Source organism: Pollachius pollachius (assembly GCF_949987615.1).
Source record: "Pollachius pollachius genome assembly, chromosome: 13".
NCBI classification, from domain to species: Eukaryota; Metazoa; Chordata; class Actinopteri; order Gadiformes; family Gadidae; genus Pollachius; species Pollachius pollachius.
In genome coordinates this window covers 16,215,466-16,224,137 of record NC_136946.1, presented here as the reverse complement: position 1 = coordinate 16,224,137, position 8,672 = coordinate 16,215,466, and the positions used below count along the sequence as shown (strand labels likewise).

At 40.6% G+C, this 8,672-nt stretch overlaps 1 pseudogene across 1 annotated transcript; it reads left to right on the top strand.

Moving 5' to 3' along the window:
- The first annotated feature begins 2,054 nt into the window (after positions 1 to 2,054).
- Positions 2,055 to 8,418, top strand: LOC307084937 (annotated as a pseudogene). The gene is made up of 3 exons: positions 2,055 to 4,545; positions 6,886 to 7,003; positions 8,157 to 8,418. The product of its transcript is annotated as an uncharacterized misc_RNA (transcript).
- The last annotated feature ends 254 nt before the right edge of the window (positions 8,419 to 8,672 follow it).

Below are 8,672 nucleotides of genomic sequence, written 5' to 3'. Positions count from 1 at the left end.
GCATTATTACTCAGAGAAATCTTATTTTATTCAGATGCCTTCAGCATGAATACAGTTTGTTCAAGGGGAGTCCACGACCCGGACATGAAAAGTCTAAGTCTATCTGTTATTTTAAGGTCTAACAGATAAGAGGTAAGCAAAACAGAGACGTACTCAGAAAATGGCACAAAAGTGTTAATAGTGAGAATGATACGTAGACGACAAAAATAACATAAAATAACACAACTCCAACAAAGAAAGACATCCTTCGTAATAACAAGATATCTGAGTGACATACATGCAGAATGTTGGTTACAGAAGTAGAGAATGTTCTACTCGGAAAGATAACTCATTATAAATAATAACTAGCAGTACTAGTTGACTAATATAAATGTAAAGCAGGTCTGCTAACTGACCAAATGTAAATGTAAACAACCCTACCAGAGCAACATGTACATCACCTCCTAATGTTAAAATTGGTTTAAAGGTCCCATGGCATGAAAAACTCACTTTATGAGGTTTTCTAACATAAATATGAGTTCCCCTAGCCTGCCTATGGTTCCCCAGTGGCTAAAACTTGCGTTCGGTGTAAAACGAGCACTAGGTGTTTTGCTCGCCTTTGAAAAAATGGAGGCTCAAGCACGCTGATTTGGAATATGCTCCCATATGTCGTCATAAGGATCTAAACTCCTCCCCTTTTGTGTGTGTGTGTGTGTGTGTGTGTTATTACACAGTGTTTGCTGTTGATGTTATGGCGCATAACACGTTGGCTCTTTGACGTCTCTTGTATTTCCACAACGAGACTGTAGTTGGGGTTATCTCAGCCATGGTTGAGAAGGAATTGGGGGATAGGAACTTTGGCTTTGACTCCCTGAAGTATGAACTGCGACATGCTGCCTGCCACCGGTTGCCGCGAGGCACCACCGCCGCGAAGCACCACCGCCGCGAAGCAGCACCGCCCGGCAGCGGGCAGCCGGCAGCAGGCAGCGCGCGGTTCAGTCTACTTCAGATTGATGTGGAAGTGGAAGAACCAGAGAACCAGAAGTTGTTTGTGATTCATAATATCGTCTGGAGGTGCACACAGCTTGGCCGTGATAATATGTATTATATGATATAGATATCTATGTATTATATGATATTATTTAGATATAGAGCTCCAGGACTATAACGCGTGTGTCTTACACACGCGTACACACAAAGTGTTGTACACGCTGTTGGTGTTATGGCGAATAAAACGTCAGACTCTCGTCTCTGGTATTAGGAGATAGGAGAAAGGGATTGTTGACCTCGAATGTGTCCCGCTTGAGCCCCGCTTCCCGCTGCCGAGGGACCACCGCCTCGGCGCTGCAGGAGGCGGTGGTGCCTAAGCGCTGACCGCTGCTGAGGTGGTGGTCCCTCGGCAGCAAGGCTCCGGCGGGAGACAACCGCTGTCAACAATCCCTTTCTCCTCCATGTCGTGGTTCAGTCTACTTCAGATTGGTGTGGACGTGGAAGAACAAGAGATGTCGGAGAACCCTAAACAGTCATTTGAGATTCATAATATCGTCTGGAGGCTCACACAGCTTAGTGGCCCACTAATACCTATATTAAAGCATCCATAAAATAGCATGTCATGGGACCTTTAAGGCCAGCACTGCTTAGCCTGAAAAAAAAAGTTTTTCCTTTGCTTTTGTATATATATTTTTGGTTATGATGTAAAAAAAATATTATGGAGGACAATGGCTATGACTCAAATTCATTATATTCCTACAAAAGATGAATTACATGTTATTATGTTTAACTGAGGTTGTTTACATCATGTAGGCCTATGGGTTTGAGATACATCTCAAACCAATAGCACGAGGATGCTATGCTTCAATTCCAGTATTTTGATAGCAGATTGTAATGACCACTGTCTGTGTATCTTTGTGTGTCTCTTTGACAGTCTTTTAGGATTGGCGGTTTTAACCTGAGGGATTCATCGGACTGAAAGAAATGAACGAACAAAACCAAAGATCAACTTGGTAGGACTGGAGACCAATTGTCTTGGAAATAACCAACATCAACAAACTGCTTTGTGTGTTGGAATAAAAACGAAAATTGCGATGCTATTTAGGGGAATTCGTTTTTGTTCATTTGGAATATTATATTTATTTTTGAACAATTTTATTTTCCCAACTGTTAGTTACACGCTGAAGAACTGCAGGGTCACACAGAGTAGACATGCCTTCTGTCAGAAGAACAGTTTGAAAGTATTTCCAAAGGACATTCCAGCAAGAGTCAGAACTATAGAAGTGTCTAGAAACAACATTTCTACACTATATAAAACAGATTTGACAAATGTACCAAATCTGTTGCGCTTAGACCTGACACGCAACAGGATCTCCAAAATTGAATCTTCCACTTTTGTGGTTCAAATCTCTCTTGAGGTGTTAAAGTTAAACAACAACAGGCTTTGTAAGCTACAGGAGGGTATGTTTGATGGCTTAGTCAATCTCATGGAATTGTATCTGACTTCCAATCAGATCGAAACAGTAGCACCGGCCTCTTTCAAGTCTCTGAGCAAGCTAAGGATTTTGGACCTAGGCCATAACAAACTGCGCCACTTAACAAATGTCTTCTTACAACATACACGACATTTACAAAACCTGTACATTCGAGCAAACAAAATTTCCACTTTTCATTAATGGGAGCTGTCAAATAAGTCTACCGAACTTGCTACACTTGATTTGTCTCAGAATGAGCTCATGTACTTTAGGCTCACTGCAGCTATCTTTCCCAAACTCAAAAGGTTGTTCCTTGAGGATGGTATAAAGAATGGCATCGTCTGGGAGGTGAATGACACATCGTACCTTAGAAGTGTGGTTAGACTAGATATCAGTGGGGTTCGCTCCTCATTACATGGACGGCAGGAAGTGCTAAAGACATTTAACTCCTCCTCCTCACTGAGGTATCTGCAGTTAAACCAAATAAATAACAGCCTGCGGGTTCTCATCAATGCTTCCTGCAAAATCCCAAAGCTGAGCACTTTGGAAATCCGAAATAACAGCATCAAAGTTATTAGATCAGACCTGCTGCACTTGTGTACTTATCTGAAAATATTAGATTTGGGGATGAATGAGATAACTGAAATCTCTAATAATTCGTTTCAATCTCTTAGAATGCTTAACACTTTAATCCTAGAGTCTAACTGTCTCACATCTGTCCCCTATGCTGTAAGGAAAACTCAAATCACAAAACTGGATCTCAGCTGCAATAAAATCAATGTTCTTGGCTGTGATGATTTTGCCAATATGACCCGTCTCAGCGTTATCTATCTATCCAACAATCCTCTCTTGGCCCTCAAGGATTGCGTTTTCAAAGATTTGGTCAATTTTAATAGATTATTGTTGCTAAACAGCAGCATTCATCAATTAAACGGCGCCTTCAAAAAGAACAAGCAGAAGCTTAAAACTCTTTCTTTGATGAACAATAAACTCACTGTTCTAGATCGTGGAGAATTTGAAGCTCTGAAATCCCTCCAGACTTTGTCATTAAAAGGGAATAAATTACAACAACTTAAGGATGGGACTTTTTTTGGACTGTCCAGGCTTACACATCTTAGTCTCGAATCAAATAAAATAACTGAAATTACAAACGGTACTTTTGGTGACTTGAAAGCTTTAAAGACATTGAATTTGAAAAGCAATCAGATTAAATATGCAACGGCAGAGCCTATTCTGTATCCACCATTTGCCGAGCTTTCACAACTAGATACATTGGATCTTTCAGGTCAAGGCAGATCTCATAAGCGGTTAAACTTCCCTCAAAACTTTCTGCTAGGCCTGACAAATCTGTCAATACTCTACATCCAAGGTAACCATCTTACATCCGTGCACCCAAACATCTTCAACTATACTCCTAATTTGAATGTACTTGGTATGTCTAACAATTTTTTAACAGACATTCCCGACAATTTGTTTTCCCCAATTCAAAAACTAAAAAGTCTTTACATTTCAATGACAATGCTGAGGTCTCTAGATTTTTTGCTCCATGCTAACCTCACAGAGCTGGAGATATTGCAGGTGGCGTATAATACCTTTTCTGTGATTAGAGAGCCAGTGATGCTGTCTCTGTCAGCACTTACTTACCTGGATATGCAGGGTAATGGCTTCACCTGTAACTGTGACAATGCGTGGTTCCTCCAATGGGTAATCACCAACAAGCAAACACAAGTGTTTTCTGCGTACAACTTTGAATGCAGCTACCCTCCAAACCTTAAAGGTAGAAAACTGTTGCAGATTGACGTCCGTTCTTGTATAGTAGACATGGACTTCATCTGTTATATTTCCACGGCATGCGCGGTCATCATGACCTTAGCAGTCTCCTTCACCCACCATTTCCTGCAATGGCATCTGGTCTACGCGTACTACCTCATGCTGGCATTCCTCTACAACTCAAAGAACAAGGACAAGCGTGCTCATCAATACGACGCCTTCGTCTCCTACAACGCAAACGACGAGGGCTGGGTGCTGGGGGAGCTGCTGCCCAAGCTGGAGGACGAGCAGGGCTGGAGACTGTGTCTGCACCACCGAGACTTCCAGCCAGGTGAGGAGCTCTACCCTGAACATCCTCTGCACCTCCATTAGCATACATGCTAGCCTACACTTATTCATATATCGTTCATGTCAGTGGATATGCTATTAGATGATCATAAACATGGTATGAGATTTTTTCCTAACTTAGAAGGAGCCTTCGGTTGGTGACTGCAATAAGCATAAATGGTCTGTGTACAGTAAATGTAATAGGAGTCTGTGTTACGTTATGTAACAGAAAACAATACATTTCCATGTTTATTACCGTTTCATAAGCAAAAATGTATATTATGCTTAAGTAAATTAAACCAAGTCTAAATAACTGATCAAATTTAAAATGGTATTACAACATTTGAAGGACCAGGGAATTGCATTGGTGGTTAAATGGTCAATCGACTGGTTTTTAATTTCAAAGGCACAAAAAAAGAAAACTCTAAGCACAAATGAACCCTAACCTAACCCTACCCATCCCTCCTTCCACCCTCTCTTCCTCCAGTTCTTCATTCTTAAATTCTTGCCTCTCTGCATCTCACGTATCCATTTAAAAATATATATTTTTTCAATCTTGGCTTTGAATCAATAATTCTTGGCTTTGAACCTTGTCTAATGCCCACTGATTATATCCGTCCTGTTGTGCATGTCAAATATAAATAATGTAATGTGGCGCTAATCAGGGCATTCAATTGCAAGTTTGAGTTTGCAAAGTTGCAAGTTTGAGTTTACAGACATAGGTCATAAATTGCAAGTTTGAGTTTACAGACATAGGTCATAAATTAACTACACTGCAAAATATACACATATATATTTATTTTAATAAAAATACATTTGTAAATGTAAAGGAAAACACATATTGAGTGGCAGTTATGAACTGATTAATATCAAATCAATTCTTTAATTGCATGTCCAATCATCCAGTTTTGTCAAAATAAATTGAAATATTTTTCTCCTCGCGGTATAATTTTTGGGTGGGACAAATGTGCCTGTCTCCAATATTGGAAGGAACACGTCCCCTCCATCCGTCCCGGTTCCTACGCCCTTGATTTTAACTATTTTTATTCATTGCAAGGCTGCTATTGCTGTATCTTTTATAATTGGTATAGTTCCTTACAGGAGCAGTTTCAAAATAAAGATAATCATGTAGTCACATAGTGACGAGTCACAATACAGAGAATCCTTGTATGTTTTGTTTGTATTAACAGAAACAGTTTCTGCATTAGCTTAGTTTGTTAGTAGGTTTAATATTTTGTGCATCAATCTTTTGTGTCTGTCTCTTAAACTTGTGACCGATACACAGATCAAGGCAAGAACATACATACATGCAATATAAAACTAGAAAGCTATTAGCAACGGTAAGTTTCAAAGTAAGACTAGATAATATTCTGTAAATCAAAAATAAATCTTTGATATACAGAATATTATGAATTGTATAGATAAATAATATAAATAGCACATTTTGCCTTATTAACATGAAAAACCATAATGTAGGTACATCTTTAACCCATTGTTAATGCAAGAACATGTCAAAGAGTTTAGAATTAAGACTATTTAATATGTCAAAGAAATACTTAGAATATCAAATAAATGGAAACGGCTGTTTTGCACAACAGTTGATGTTGTGTTTGAGACTCACCATGGAATGGCGTCAAGCAGAGGCGACCGCATGAGGGGCACAACTGACAAGCTAAAACACAGAGGAAGGGCCACACAAATGAAACAGACAGGAATATTCTCAGAGATGCAAAATCACTTAAAACTCCCTCATAACATGAATGCAATCTGGTTTTATTATATCTGCTTACATAAACTAATATTTTATAATTTTTAATCAGTATTGTTGGCCTAAGAAGTAAAGTGTGAAAGAGAGCAGTTGTACGTCTGCGTTAGCATGTAAGCTAATGAATAGCTCAAAGCTGGCTAGCGTTGACTGACTCACTAATCTCACTAGTCAGTCTTTTTATTTATATCGTAAGTCTCATGACAAACAAGCTCAGAACGGTGCGTTTCCCTTTCTTTAGATTAATTTGTTTCATCCAATCATGTTTCTTGAGGTAGGGATCTGTAGGCTAGTAGCTGACCAACACAAACTCGGTAGAATATCATAACCATAACGTTAGAGGAAGCATGGCGTAACTCACCCATCACAGTTGTTGGTTTCTGGCCCAGGCTCTGTGCCGTCTCACCCAAGAAGCTCTGCTATAACAGTCAGATTGCTGGACCTGAGATGACTGACTAGCCAAATGGTCTTAGGCAACTAAGATCAGTTTGGCTAGTGAGAGAGTGGACCAAGAGAAAGTACAGAGAAGGGTACTTCAAATATTATTTGAATGTATTTTCACTGACCGATGCTTTTCAGGTAAACCCATCATGGAAAACATTACAGATGCCATCTATGGCAGCCGGAAGACCATCTGTGTGGTCAGTCGCGATTACCTGGAGAGTGAATGGTGCTCCAGAGAGATCCAGGTTGCCAGGTAAGATCCCAGAGTTTACATGGATCACCAGAATATGGTCGTTCACGTGTGTACTCGTGGTCATATTGTATGACCCTCATACATTTTCCCTCAAACTGTAAAGTGCAACGGACCAAAAGAATCAAGAGCTTTTATTTGTGTGTAATAACTTAGGAATGCGCAGCTATTACTGAGTGAAATGAAATGTTGTTTTGCGTCCACCACACAAGCCTCTTCGTGGCCCAATCTAGATTTTAGGCCACTCCCGTCACTTATTTCTGACCAATCAGGGTATCTTTGCCCTGACTGGCCTGAAACGTAGGGTGAAAGGAAGTAGAGTCTTGCTTCAAAATCTTGTTTTTTCCTCTCTCTCCCTCTTAACAACTCTCAAAGCATATTTACACCAATTTTAATGCCTCAGTAGTGAGGTTAACCCGTAGGGAATCTGTCACTCTATAAGACAAGCAGTCCGGTTCAACAGTGGAAACATGCCCCCAGCTACATCGCTCACCTCCATTAAATCAAAGACATAAGGGTCCAGGGAACATGTATAACTAAGACATGAGAATGTTAAGGGTGTTATGTTAACCAATATCATATGGGCAACTGGGCCTGTGCAAACATTTTAAAGGGAAAAGATGGTATGGCAATAAGACAGTGCATAAGGCTGGGACAAGTGACCAAAACATTAATGCTGTAACTTATTTTCTCGCAATGTGTCTCAGTGACTGCCCATGGTGCATGAGGTGTCTGTGGAAAGAATCCTGCATTTACCCTGTTTGAGCAGGTCACCCAATTATCCCCCACACGTGTGTAATGAAAAAGAACCACACTTTAGGGGGCTGATTAAAACACCACATCACCACCTGGTTATTTTCTCATGACTGACTTGCTGATCAATGATTGGCTACATCAATACATGGACAATGTAGCAATGGGAAAATGTGTCAAAAAATTATAACCAAGTAAAGTACTTGAGTATAGTCAGAAAGTATTTCTACTCAAGGACCAATACAACCATGTAGATAGGTCTGGTTTGTGTGCTGCTGGGTGGGGGTGGGTGCCCAGGGGTACAAGGAAGTCTTCATATGGTCATGACCCAGGCCAACCTTCACCTAAAGGTTAAAGAGCTCACATATATTAAAAAACAACTCTCCCTGTTCCATTACCCCAGCTTCCGTCTGTTTGACGAGCAGAAGGACGTGCTGATCCTGGTGTTCCTGGAGGACATTCCCATGCAGCAGCTTTCTCCATACTACCGCATGAGGAGGCTCCTGAAGAGACAAACCTACCTGAGCTGGGCTCGAGCAGACGCACACCCAAACCTGTTCTGGGAGAAGCTCCGGCAGGCCCTGGAGACACAGGAGCACCCAATGGGTGAGCATATACGGCTCACCGTGGAGGACGGACCCCCTGGAGAGAGACCAGAACAGTAAAAGGCTTAGAAATGCTGGGGGGATTATACTAGAGATACCCGAGGTCTGTATTTGGAGGGAAAGGGAAACATTTCCCCTTGCCAGCTTTGTTTGTTTTTGTGTATTGTAAAACACCTTCTTAATCTAGTTAATTGGTACATTTGGTGTGGATTTGTATTTTTATTCATTGCGACATTGGTGTAAACATTGTCTAATGTTTTCCAATATGTACCGTTGGGCATTTCAACTTCTGATGAAATCTGGGGAGAACTGAC